This window comes from Pleurodeles waltl, chromosome 1_2, assembly GCF_031143425.1.
Source record: "Pleurodeles waltl isolate 20211129_DDA chromosome 1_2, aPleWal1.hap1.20221129, whole genome shotgun sequence".
In the NCBI taxonomy this organism is placed as follows: Eukaryota; Metazoa; Chordata; class Amphibia; order Caudata; family Salamandridae; genus Pleurodeles; species Pleurodeles waltl.
In genome coordinates, this window is record NC_090437.1 from 1,064,157,986 (window position 1) to 1,064,173,379 (window position 15,394).

Consider the following 15,394-nt stretch of genomic DNA (forward strand, 5'->3'; position numbering starts at 1 on the left):
ACTTTAGTAAAAGGTAAAAACAGCCCATAATCTGTCAGCGAAATATCTCTCAAGTAAAAAATAGTTAATAGTAAGATATTCGCCCAAGTACTACATGTTAACAGAATACCACCCCATAATGGAGACAGAGAAACCTTAGTATCCATCTTTAACAAAACAACCCAGATATTCCAAACACAAACCATTGGTAATCAAACTGACGAAATATCTTTGCAATACCAAAAGAAGGTGAAATTCCGAGATAACATCCATAATTAATAAGAGGGGGGTTAAGTAGGACGTGCCCCATTTAGACCCCATGTAACTTTGTAAGGCCAGTGCAAAACTCTGATCAATATAAGAGCTCCCCAAATCGTATGTCACTGTAGTACTGAAAGTTCATATATTACATAGGATTTGTAATACAATTCACAGTCTATATAATGCAATGTAAGAACATCAAAGAGCTAAATGCAAAGTCAAATCATAAGAAAATCACTGTACAGTCCATATCCCAAAGTATTGGTTCACAACTAACAATATTCAATGTAGATAACATCGGGATATTTTTGAGTCACACCATTAAAAAGGGGTATATTTATAATGAACTAACAATAAACTCTAAATAATAAAGACACTCATTGTTAAACACCCCAAGTCGGCAACACATTATAGGTTCTAATAGAATAGTTGGAAACAGTGATACATTAATCACCTAAGTAATATTCCATCTCAAAATTAGTGTTGAGACCGTATTTCCACCGCTCTGAGTTTTAAGATCTAATAACATTCCCTTCTTCTGAGGGCTAACTCTCTAATCCCCCCCGAGGGTCTCTCTTTATGAGATCAAAACCAAAGAATTCAAAACCACATGTGTTATTACGTTTTGGGCATTGTCGCATGTGACTAACTATAGGGTATCTCTCATCTTCCTGCCTCAGGGCTCTGAAATGTTCACTCGCCCTAGTTTTGAGTGGTCTGATAGTGCTGCCTATATAATATTGGCCACAATTACATAAGATCATATAAATGACAAAGTTACTATCACATGTGATATTGTGATTGATATTGTATTGTGCCCCAGTAGAGCTAAAACATGCTACAAAGTCCTCTTCAAGGCTACAGTTACGTCTTGCCCTCACCATCTCACCATATGGTATAGAGTTGATTTGGTGGATCGGATGTGCACTCTTTGCATGTAAGATAGAATTACAAGAAGTACTTTTTCTGTACAGACGACTCTCAATTTTATTGTCACAAATAAAAAGTTCCACATCTAGAAAAGCAACATTAGTCAGACTATGTTCAGAAGTAAAGTGGATATTAAAGTCATTAATGTTTAAATAATCTATAAACTCATAAAGTTTTTGTAGGTCACCTGTCCAGATCATCAAGCAGTCATCGATATATCTGCCCCAATAGAGTATGTCCGTGATCCAGGTACTACCTTCTTTACTCCAAATCTTCTTTTGCTCGAACCACCCCATAAAAAGATTAGCATAAGCTGATGAGAATTTTGATCCCATAGCGACACCTTGTCTCTGGCAATACCATTCATTTTTAAATAAGAAAACATTATTATTCAAGATCAGATCGACCATGGTGATTAACATAGTGGTATGATCATAAAGGCTCGCTGGTCTTCTGTAAAGGAAATAACGTAGTGCTTCCTTTCCTAGTTCGTGATTAATACTGGTGTACAAAGAGGTAACATCAAGTGTGACTAAGATCATTCCTGGTTCCCAAGTCATATCACTTAATATACTGAGAATATGTTTAGTATCCTTAATATACGAAGGTAGGTTGCTTACAAATGGCTGTAAAAAAATGTCCACATATTCTGAGAGTCTCTCTGTAGGACCTCCTATACCTGAGACAATGGGCCTACCAGGCGGGGATGTAGGGTTCTTATGTATTTTAGGTAGTATGTAAATACAAGGATTCCTGGGTCTATGAACCCGAAGGTACATATACTCTTCTTCTTTTAATAGCAAGCAATCTAAACATTCATGTAAGAATTTGTTGATTTTATTGGCCAGTGCGGGAATAGGGTCAGCAAGAATCTTCTCATAGCACGTACTGTCTCCTAGTTGTCTGAACATCTCTTGTTCATAATCTGAGGTATCCATAATCACAATATTCCCCCCTTTATCTGCCTCCCTTATGGTAATATCCTCATTAGTTCGTAACTGCCTCAAATTAGTCCTCTCTACTTCACTCAGATTAAGATGCCACACATGTTGTCGAGTAGCATTTTTCAATTCTAGTTTATTTAAGTCTCGCCAAACCACCTTAAAAAAGGTATCTATACCGTTATCCTTCATTAGGGTTGGTGTCCAAGTTGATTTATTCCTCAAACCACTAGGAAGAGTATCTGATGGAATATCCAGATCCGATAAAATTCGTGAAATAGTAGTCGGATCCTGATCGCAATTGGCGATAGATAGTAAAGTGGCCGTATCCTGAATGTCCTTGATGGACAAAGGATGACCATCGTTGAGAGCGTCCAAAAAAATATCATTCCGTTTATTATCAGTTTGGTTTATAAAATGTTTTTTCAATTTTAAACGTCTGATAAATTTGAAAAAGTAAATTTTAGTTCTCTGAAAGTCTCCGGCATCACCTGGACAGAAACCCAGCCCTTTGCTAAGCAATGTTAAATCATGGGTAGTGAGTTCAAGCTTAGAAAGGTTAATGACGGTAATAGTTTCTCTAACAGAGTCGCCTATTTGCCCTTGTTCCAAGATCGTGTTTTCATCCCTTTTCTTGTATCGATGTGCTCTGCCTCTCCCACCCCGTCTGGTTTTCCTGGATCTACCATACGCCGATTCGTCTCCCATTGTCCCTGTCTTATTCTTTGGACTTCTGCTAAAAAAGAGGGAGTACCTTGTTGTGCTACTATGTCCTGTCTAGCTATATTTGAACAAGCACTCGTATCACTGTTGTTAGTGGATACACTTTTAAGTGAGGATGAGGAGCCTGCTTCATAATTTTGTGAAGGTACATTCTTTTTAATTAGATGATCATATTTACGTGAAAAAGTGAAAATCCTACCATTTTTATAGTCCAACTCATCTCGTCTAAGTTTACGCGCTTTTCTTTGTGCGATCTCATTTTGATGTTGATCTAGAATTTCGTTCAAAATTTTATAATTTTTGGCAGTTGGTTCTTCCAAATTCATATTTTTAATGTCAGTTTCCAATTCTAAAATCTCTGATTGAAGTCTAGTCACTTTCCTATCTGAGTTTTCTATCAGGATATTCAGAAGTCTGAATGAACTTGAAATCAATTCTTGCTCCCAACTGTCCAAAAGATCTGGATCTAGATCATCAAAAGTGGGAAAAATGTGTGACCTCAATCCCCTGGGTATCCTGTTGAGTTTTGCATATTGTTTTAAGGTGGCCCCATCCCACCATTTAGATATCTCCTGTTTCTTCAATTTTTCCAATTTGAAAAATTTGTCACGGAGCCCCATTTTAGTATGTTGGGCACCCGTTGATTGTGGTTTAAGTATGGTCCCTGTCTGCTCTAAATTCCCAAAGATGTCTGCTGCTAATTTATCACGATCCATATTTTCAAAACAAAGTTGAGATAAGCAATATACAGTAAGTCAATAATGCAAAGGTCTGGAGCAGCACTCCTATGTTAAAAAGACAAAATTGAAACAGTGCTCACAAGGAAGAGATCCATAGGAAAAGGGCGCTCACAGAAAGTCCATATAGTGATAATGAAGAATATTAGTGGCACGGTGCACCTGGCAAGAGGATCTTCCTTAGTCCTCCAATGTTTCAAAGGAAACTAACAGTGACAAAACAAATGTCAGGGCACTCATGAGTCCATACTTATAAGTTAGTAATATATCCAATCTTCATTGTATGATGACAACCATCTTGAGTAGGTCTCAAAATCCACATTTATTTATGATGTATAGAGTTCAAAACAAAGATCATCCTTGAAATTAAAGCATTATGTAGTAGACATGGCCAATAATTTTAATAGCCACCACAGCCACAGCCAACACGTGTTTCATCCTATGAGAATATGTTCTCTTAGGGACTTCATCAGGGCTGAAAGTAAATAAGAACAACGTCTAACATATAGAGTATAGGTCAATGGAATGAGCAGAAAACAACCAACTCAAACGGTGACAATAGTGAGAAAAAAGGAAACATGCTATATTGTGACTTATGTGATATTAATCAAAATAATACAACTATAATCTACCAGTTACAATATATATCAAAATGTACAAACACCCGGAATATCCAAGTCAATAAAAAAATGGAGCCATATCAATCAGAGCACCATGTGCAATGTCCTTAAGTGCCAAAGGTTCATAAAGTCAAATGTGCACGTCCCCATCAGAAAGCTAAATATAAGTGGAGTCTGGTTGTGAGTATAAGGATAGGGGCCAGGTTAATGGGAAAACTTAACAATAGTCTCTCCAAAATGTACAGATAAGTATGACAGGGGAAGATCTAATAGCGACCCATAGTATATCCTCCAATCAATCTTGAAGGACCTACCTTAACTTCAATTTATAGTGTATTGCGCAAATAATCCTCTAATGATAAATGCATGACCTGCAGAGACAGAATTTACATACTAAAATTCTCCAGTATACCTATACCATCCCGAATAAAAGACCGCCACCAAACAGTTAAAAAATAATAAAAAATCACCCAGGTAGATGAGCCACAACTAACCTTAATATACTATAATCATTCACAATCAATAACGATTTGAAGTCATCACCATGCGTACCTAGAGTAAAGTGAACACGAGAAAAACATCTGTGTGATAAGCCCGAACTACGTAAGTTCGAAAGTCAACATTCTATGTAACAAAAGCAATCTCAAGGAAACAAAATATAACCAGTTTATAATAATCCCTTAACCACTCACCTATCAAATCCTGGGTATTTAAATCTACATGGGGAACCCTACTGCGGTCCAATCCATCCGCAGCGTTCCCAGTAACGGAGAATTAAGTTGAAGCCGACCGATCGGGGAAGACTCTATTTGAAGCGTCCCCGCGTTTACTAGTTAGACATGGAAAGGGGACTGCACCACTTAAAGCGAAATACGGGCGCCATCTTGAAAGTATATAGATGTTGGAGGTAACATCTCCAATAATGTGGAACCAAAGGTCCTCCATTAGACTGAAAGGACGAAATAATACTGAAAAAATACTTTAGTAAAAGGTAAAAACAGCCCATAATCTGTCAGCAAAATATCTCTCAAGTAAAAAATAGTTAATAGTAAGATATTCGCCCAAGTACTACATGTTAACAGAATACCACCCCATAATGGAGACAGAGAAACCTTAGTATCCATCTTTAACAAAACAACCCAGATATTCCAAACACAAACCATTGGTAATCAAACTGACGAAATATCTTTGCAATACCAAAAGAAGGTGAAATTCCGAGATAACATCCATAATTAATAAGAGGGGGGTTAAGTAGGACGTGCCCCATTTAGACCCCATGTAACTTTGTAAGGCCAGTGCAAAACTCTGATCAATATAAGAGCTCCCCAAATCGTATGTCACTGTAGTACTGAAAGTTCATATATTACATAGGATTTGTAATACAATTCACAGTCTATATAATGCAATGTAAGTACATCAAAGAGCTAAATGCAAAGTCAAATCATAAGAAAATCACTGTACAGTCCATATCCCAAAGTATTGGTTCACAACTAACAATATTCAATGTAGATAACATCGGGATATTTTTGAGTCACACCATTAAAAAGGGGTATATTTATAATGAACTAACAATAAACTCTAAATAATAAAGACACTCATTGTTAAACACCCCAAGTCGGCAACACATTATAGGTTCTAATAGAATAGTTGGAAACAGTGATACATTAATCACCTAAGTAATATTCCATCTCAAAATTAGTGTTGAGACCGTCTTCCACCGCTCTGAGTTTTAAGATCTAATAACATTCCCTTCTTCTCAGGGCTAACTCTCTAATCCCCCCCGAGGGTCTCTCTTTATGAGATCAAAACCAAAGAATTCAAAACCACATGTGTTATTACGTTTTGGGCATTGTCGCATGTGACTAACTATAGGGTATCTCTCATCTTCCTGCCTCAGGGCTCTGAAATGTTCACTCGCCCTAGTTTTGAGTGGTCTGATAGTGCTGCCTATATAATATTGGCCACAATTACATAAGATCATATAAATGACAAAGTTACTATCACATGTGATATTGTGATTGATATTGTATTGTGCCCCAGTAGAGCTAAAACATGCTACAAAGTCCTCTTCAAGGCTACAGTTACGTCTTGCCCTCACCATCTCACCATATGGTATAGAGTTGATTTGGTGGATCGGATGTGCACTCTTTGCATGTAAGATAGAATTACAAGAAGTACTTTTTCTGTACAGATGACTCTCAATTTTATTGTCACAAATAAAAAGTTCCACATCTAGAAAAGCAACATTAGTCAGACTATGTTCAGAAGTAAAGTGGATATTAAAGTCATTAATGTTTAAATAATCTATAAACTCATAAAGTTTTTGTAGGTCACCTGTCCAGATCATCAAGCAGTCATCGATATATCTGCCCCAATAGAGTATGTCCGTGATCCAGGTACTACCTTCTTTACTCCAAATCTTCTTTTGCTCGAACCACCCCATAAAAAGATTAGCATAAGCTGATGAGAATTTTGATCCCATAGCGACACCTTGTCTCTGGCAATACCATTCATTTTTAAATAAGAAAACATTATTATTCAAGATCAGATCGACCATGGTGATTAACATAGTGGTATGATCATAAAGGCTCGCTGGTCTTCTGTAAAGGAAATAACGTAGTGCTTCCTTTCCTAGTTCGTGATTAATACTGGTGTACAAAGAGGTAACATCAAGTGTGACTAAGATCATTCCTGGTTCCCAAGTCATATCACTTAATATACTGAGAATATGTTTAGTATCCTTAATATACGAAGGTAGGTTGCTTACAAATGGCTGTAAAAAAATGTCCACATATTCTGAGAGTCTCTCTGTAGGACCTCCTATACCTGAGACAATGGGCCTACCAGGCGGGGATGTAGGGTTCTTATGTATTTTAGGTAGTATGTAAATACAAGGATTCCTGGGTCTATGAACCCGAAGGTACATATACTCTTCTTCTTTTAATAGCAAGCAATCTAAACATTCATGTAAGAATTTGTTGATTTTATTGGCCAGTGCGGGAATAGGGTCAGCAAGAATCTTCTCATAGCACGTACTGTCTCCTAGTTGTCTGAACATCTCTTGTTCATAATCTGAGGTATCCATAATCACAATATTCCCCCCTTTATCTGCCTCCCTTATGGTAATATCCTCATTAGTTCGTAACTGCCTCAAATTAGTCCTCTCTACTTCACTCAGATTAAGATGCCACACATGTTGTCGAGTAGCATTTTTCAATTCTAGTTTATTTAAGTCTCGCCAAACCACCTTAAAAAAGGTATCTATACCGTTATCCTTCATTAGGGTTGGTGTCCAAGTTGATTTATTCCTCAAACCAATAGGAAGAGTATCTGATGGAATATCCAGATCCGATAAAATTCGTGAAATAGTAGTCGGATCCTGATCGCAATTGGCGATAGATAGTAAAGTGGCCGTATCCTGAATGTCCTTGATGGACAAAGGATGACCATCGTTGAGAGCGTCCAAAAAAATATCATTCCGTTTATTATCAGTTTGGTTTATAAAATGTTTTTTCAATTTTAAACGTCTGATAAATTTGAAAAAGTAAATTTTAGTTCTCTGAAAGTCTCCGGCATCACCTGGACAGAAACCCAGCCCTTTGCTAAGCAATGTTAAATCATGGGTAGTGAGTTCAAGCTTAGAAAGGTTAATGACGGTAATAGTTTCTCTAACAGAGTCGCCTATTTGCCCTTGTTCCAAGATCGTGTTTTCATCCCTTTTCTTGTATCGATGTGCTCTGCCTCTCCCACCCCGTCTGGTTTTCCTGGATCTACCATACGCCGATTCGTCTCCCATTGTCCCTGTCTTATTCTTTGGACTTCTGCTAAAAAAGAGGGAGTACCTTGTTGTGCTACTATGTCCTGTCTAGCTATATTTGAACAAGCACTCGTATCACTGTTGTTAGTGGATACACTTTTAAGTGAGGATGAGGAGCCTGCTTCATAATTTTGTGAAGGTACATTCTTTTTAATTAGATGATCATATTTACGTGAAAAAGTGAAAATCCTACCATTTTTATAGTCCAACTCATCTCGTCTAAGTTTACGCGCTTTTCTTTGTGCGATCTCATTTTGATGTTGATCTAGAATTTCGTTCAAAATTTTATAATTTTTGGCAGTTGGTTCTTCCAAATTCATATTTTTAATGTCAGTTTCCAATTCTAAAATCTCTGATTGAAGTCTAGTCACTTTCCTATCTGAGTTTTCTATCAGGATATTCAGAAGTCTGAATGAACTTGAAATCAATTCTTGCTCCCAACTGTCCAAAAGATCTGGATCTAGATCATCGAAAGTGGGAAAAATGTGTGACCTCAATCCCCTGGGTATCCTGTTGAGTTTTGCATATTGTTTTAAGGTGGCCCCATCCCACCATTTAGATATCTCCTGTTTCTTCAATTTTTCCAATTTGAAAAATTTGTCACGGAGCCCCATTTTAGTATGTTGGGCACCCGTTGATTGTGGTTTAAGTATGGTCCCTGTCTGCTCTAAATTCCCAAAGATGTCTGCTGCTAATTTATCACGATCCATATTTTCAAAACAAAGTTGAGATAAGCAATATACAGTAAGTCAATAATGCAAAGGTCTGGAGCAGCACTCCTATGTTAAAAAGACAAAATTGAAACAGTGCTCACAAGGAAGAGATCCATAGGAAAAGGGCGCTCACAGAAAGTCCATATAGTGATAATGAAGAATATTAGTGGCACGGTGCACCTGGCAAGAGGATCTTCCTTAGTCCTCCAATGTTTCAAAGGAAACTAACAGTGACAAAACAAATGTCAGGGCACTCATGAGTCCATACTTATAAGTTAGTAATATATCCAATCTTCATTGTATGATGACAACCATCTTGAGTAGGTCTCAAAATCCACATTTATTTATGATGTATAGAGTTCAAAACAAAGATCATCCTTGAAATTAAAGCATTATGTAGTAGACATGGCCAATAATTTTAATAGCCACCACAGCCACAGCCAACACGTGTTTCATCCTATGAGAATATGTTCTCTTAGGGACTTCATCAGGGCTGAAAGTAAATAAGAACAACGTCTAACATATAGAGTATAGGTCAATGGAATGAGCAGAAAACAACCAACTCAAACGGTGACAATAGTGAGAAAAAAGGAAACATGCTATATTGTGACTTATGTGATATTAATCAAAATAATACAACTATAATCTACCAGTTACAATATATATCAAAATGTACAAACACCCGGAATATCCAAGTCAATAAAAAAATGGAGCCATATCAATCAGAGCACCATGTGCAATGTCCTTAAGTGCCAAAGGTTCATAAAGTCAAATGTGCACGTCCCCATCAGAAAGCTAAATATAAGTGGAGTCTGGTTGTGAGTATAAGGATAGGGGCCAGGTTAATGGGAAAACTTAACAATAGTCTCTCCAAAATGTACAGATAAGTATGACAGGGGAAGATCTAATAGCGACCCATAGTATATCCTCCAATCAATCTTGAAGGACCTACCTTAACTTCAATTTATAGTGTATTGCGCAAATAATCCTCTAATGATAAATGCATGACCTGCAGAGACAGAATTTACATACTAAAATTCTCCAGTATACCTATACCATCCCGAATAAAAGACCGCCACCAAACAGTTAAAAAATAATAAAAAATCACCCAGGTAGATGAGCCACAACTAACCTTAATATACTATAATCATTCACAATCAATAACGATTTGAAGTCATCACCATGCGTACCTAGAGTAAAGTGAACACGAGAAAAACATCTGTGTGATAAGCCCGAACTACGTAAGTTCGAAAGTCAACATTCTATGTAACAAAAGCAATCTCAAGGAAACAAAATATAACCAGTTTATAATAATCCCTTAACCACTCACCTATCAAATCCTGGCTATTTAAATCTACATGGGGAACCCTACTGCGGTCCAATCCATCCGCAGCGTTCCCAGTAACGGAGAATTAAGTTGAAGCCGACCGATCGGGGAAGACTCTATTTGAAGCGTCCCCGCGTTTACTAGTTAGACATGGAAAGGGGACTGCACCACTTAAAGCGAAATACGGGCGCCATCTTGAAAGTATATAGATGTTGGAGGTAACATCTCCAATAATGTGGAACCAAAGGTCCTCCATTAGACTGAAAGGACGAAATAATACTGAAAAAATACTTTAGTAAAGGGTAAAAACAGCCCATAATCTGTCAGCAAAATATCTCTCAAGTAAAAAATAGTTAATAGTAAGATATTCGCCCAAGTACTACATGTTAACAGAATACCACCCCATAATGGAGACAGAGAAACCTTAGTATCCATCTTTAACAAAACAACCCAGATATTCCAAACACAAACCATTGGTAATCAAACTGACGAAATATCTTTGCAATACCAAAAGAAGGTGAAATTCCGAGATAACATCCATAATTAATAAGAGGGGGGTTAAGTAGGACGTGCCCCATTTAGACCCCATGTAACTTTGTAAGGCCAGTGCAAAACTCTGATCAATATAAGAGCTCCCCAAATCGTATGTCACTGTAGTACTGAAAGTTCATATATTACATAGGATTTGTAATACAATTCACAGTCTATATAATGCAATGTAAGTACATCAAAGAGCTAAATGCAAAGTCAAATCATAAGAAAATCACTGTACAGTCCATATCCCAAAGTATTGGTTCACAACTAACAATATTCAATGTAGATAACATCGGGATATTTTTGAGTCACACCATTAAAAAGGGGTATATTTATAATGAACTAACAATAAACTCTAAATAATAAAGACACTCATTGTTAAACACCCCAAGTCGGCAACACATTATAGGTTCTAATAGAATAGTTGGAAACAGTGATACATTAATCACCTAAGTAATATTCCATCTCAAAATTAGTGTTGAGACCGTCTTCCACCGCTCTGAGTTTTAAGATCTAATAACATTCCCTTCTTCTGAGGGCTAACTCTCTAATCCCCCCCGAGGGTCTCTCTTTATGAGATCAAAACCAAAGAATTCAAAACCACATGTGTTATTACGTTTTGGGCATTGTCGCATGTGACTAACTATAGGGTATCTCTCATCTTCCTGCCTCAAGGCTCTGAAATGTTCACTCGCCCTAGTTTTGAGTGGTCTGATAGTGCTGCCTATATAATATTGGCCACAATTACATAAGATCATATAAATGACAAAGTTACTATCACATGTGATATTGTGATTGATATTGTATTGTGCCCCAGTAGAGCTAAAACATGCTACAAAGTCCTCTTCAAGGCTACAGTTACGTCTTGCCCTCACCATCTCACCATATGGTATAGAGTTGATTTGGTGGATCGGATGTGCACTCTTTGCATGTAAGATAGAATTACAAGAAGTACTTTTTCTGTACAGATGACTCTCAATTTTATTGTCACAAATAAAAAGTTCCACATCTAGAAAAGCAACATTAGTCAGACTATGTTCAGAAGTAAAGTGGATATTAAAGTCATTAATGTTTAAATAATCTATAAACTCATAAAGTTTTTGTAGGTCACCTGTCCAGATCATCAAGCAGTCATCGATATATCTGCCCCAATAGAGTATGTCCGTGATCCAGGTACTACCTTCTTTACTCCAAATCTTCTTTTGCTCGAACCACCCCATAAAAAGATTAGCAAAAGCTGATGAGAATTTTGATCCCATAGCGACACCTTGTCTCTGGCAATACCATTCATTTTTAAATAAGAAAACATTATTATTCAAGATCAGATCGACCATGGTGATTAACATAGTGGTATGATCATAAAGGCTCGCTGGTCTTCTGTAAAGGAAATAACGTAGTGCTTCCTTTCCTAGTTCGTGATTAATACTGGTGTACAAAGAGGTAACATCAAGTGTGACTAAGATCATTCCTGGTTCCCAAGTCATATCACTTAATATACTGAGAATATGTTTAGTATCCTTAATATACGAAGGTAGGTTGCTTACAAATGGCTGTAAAAAAATGTCCACATATTCTGAGAGTCTCTCTGTAGGACCTCCTATACCTGAGACAATGGGCCTACCAGGCGGGGATGTAGGGTTCTTATGTATTTTAGGTAGTATGTAAATACAAGGATTCCTGGGTCTATGAACCCGAAGGTACATATACTCTTCTTCTTTTAATAGCAAGCAATCTAAACATTCATGTAAGAATTTGTTGATTTTATTGGCCAGTGCGGGAATAGGGTCAGCAAGAATCTTCTCATAGCACGTACTGTCTCCTAGTTGTCTGAACATCTCTTGTTCATAATCTGAGGTATCCATAATCACAATATTCCCCCCTTTATCTGCCTCCCTTATGGTAATATCCTCATTAGTTCGTAACTGCCTCAAATTAGTCCTCTCTACTTCACTCAGATTAAGATGCCACACATGTTGTCGAGTAGCATTTTTCAATTCTAGTTTATTTAAGTCTCGCCAAACCACCTTAAAAAAGGTATCTATACCTTTATCCTTCATTAGGGTTGGTGTCCAAGTTGATTTATTCCTCAAACCACTAGGAAGAGTATCTGATGGAATATCCAGATCCGATAAAATTCGTGAAATAGTAGTCGGATCCTGATCGCAATTGGCGATAGATAGTAAAGTGGCCGTATCCTGAATGTCCTTGATGGACAAAGGATGATCATCGTTGAGAGCGTCCAAAAAAATATCATTCCGTTTATTATCAGTTTGGTTTATAAAATGTTTTTTCAATTTTAAACGTCTGATAAATTTGAAAAAGTCAATTTTAGTTCTCTGAAAGTCTCCGGCATCACCTGGACAGAAACCCAGCCCTTTGCTAAGCAATGTTAAATCATGGGTAGTGAGTTCAAGCTTAGAAAGGTTAATGACGGTAATAGTTTCTCTAACAGAGTCGCCTATTTGCCCTTGTTCCAAGATCGTGTTTTCATCCCTTTTCTTGTATCGATGTGCTCTGCCTCTCCCACCCCGTCTGGTTTTCCTGGATCTACCATACGCCGATTCGTCTCCCATTGTCCCTGTCTTATTCTTTGGACTTCTGCTAAAAAAGAGGGAGTACCTTGTTGTGCTACTATGTCCTGTCTAGCTATATTTGAACAAGCACTCGTATCACTGTTGTTAGTGGATACACTTTTAAGTGAGGATGAGGAGCCTGCTTCATAATTTTGTGAAGGTACATTCTTTTTAATTAGATGATCATATTTACGTGAAAAAGTGAAAATCCTACCATTTTTATAGTCCAACTCATCTCGTCTAAGTTTACGCGCTTTTCTTTGTGCGATCTCATTTTGATGTTGATCTAGAATTTCGTTCAAAATTTTATAATTTTTGGCAGTTGGTTCTTCCAAATTCATATTTTTAATGTCAGTTTCCAATTCTAAAATCTCTGATTGAAGTCTAGTCACTTTCCTATCTGAGTTTTCTATCAGGATATTCAGAAGTCTGAATGAACTTGAAATCAATTCTTGCTCCCAACTGTCCAAAAGATCTGGATCTAGATCATCGAAAGTGGGAAAAATGTGTGACCTCAATCCCCTGGGTATCCTGTTGAGTTTTGCATATTGTTTTAAGGTGGCCCCATCCCACCATTTAGATATCTCCTGTTTCTTCAATTTTTCCAATTTGAAAAATTTGTCACGGAGCCCCATTTTAGTATGTTGGGCACCCGTTGATTGTGGTTTAAGTATGGTCCCTGTCTGCTCTAAATTCCCAAAGATGTCTGCTGCTAATTTATCACGATCCATATTTTCAAAACAAAGTTGAGATAAGCAATATACAGTAAGTCAATAATGCAAAGGTCTGGAGCAGCACTCCTATGTTAAAAAGACAAAATTGAAACAGTGCTCACAAGGAAGAGATCCATAGGAAAAGGGCGCTCACAGAAAGTCCATATAGTGATAATGAAGAATATTAGTGGCACAGTGCACCTGGCAAGAGGATCTTCCTTAGTCCTCCAATGTTTCAAAGGAAACTAACAGTGACAAAACAAATGTCAGGGCACTCATGAGTCCATACTTATAAGTTAGTAATATATCCAATCTTCATTGTATGATGACAACCATCTTGAGTAGGTCTCAAAATCCACATTTATTTATGATGTATAGAGTTCAAAACAAAGATCATCCTTGAAATTAAAGCATTATGTAGTAGACATGGCCAATAATTTTAATAGCCACCACAGCCACAGCCAACACGTGTTTCATCCTATGAGAATATGTTCTCTTAGGGACTTCATCAGGGCTGAAAGTAAATAAGAACAACGTCTAACATATAGAGTATAGGTCAATGGAATGAGCAGAAAACAACCAACTCAAACGGTGACAATAGTGAGAAAAAAGGAAACATGCTATATTGTGACTTATGTGATATTAATCAAAATAATACAACTATAATCTACCAGTTACAATATATATCAAAATGTACAAACACCCGGAATATCCAAGTCAATAAAAAAATGGAGCCATATCAATCAGAGCACCATGTGCAATGTCCTTAAGTGCCAAAGGTTCATAAAGTCAAATGTGCACGTCCCCATCAGAAAGCTAAATATAAGTGGAGTCTGGTTGTGAGTATAAGGATAGGGGCCAGGTTAATGTGAAAACTTAACAATAGTCTCTCCAAAATGTACAGATAAGTATGACAGGGGAAGATCTAATAGCGACCCATAGTATATCCTCCAATCAATCTTGAAGGACCTACCTTAACTTCAATTTATAGTGTATTGCGCAAATAATCCTCTAATGATAAATGCATGACCTGCAGAGACAGAATTTACATACTAAAATTCTCCAGTATACCTATACCATCCCGAATAAAAGACCGCCACCAAACAGTTAAAAAATAATAAAAAATCACCCAGGTAGATGAGCCACAACTAACCTTAATATACTATAATCATTCACAATCAATAACGATTTGAAGTCATCACCATGCGTACCTAGAGTAAAGTGAACACGAGAAAAACATCTGTGTGATAAGCCCGAACTACGTAAGTTCGAAAGTCAACATTCTATGTAACAAAAGCAATCTCAAGGAAACAAAATATAACCAGTTTATAATAATCCCTTAACCACTCACCTATCAAATCCTGGCTATTTAAATCTACATGGGGAACCCCACTGCGGTCCAATCCATCCGCAGCGTTCCCAGTAACGGAGAATTAAGTCGAAGCCGACCGATCGGGGAAGACTCTATTTGAAGCGTCCCCGCGTTTACTAGTTAGACATGGAAAGGGGACTGCACCACTTAAAGC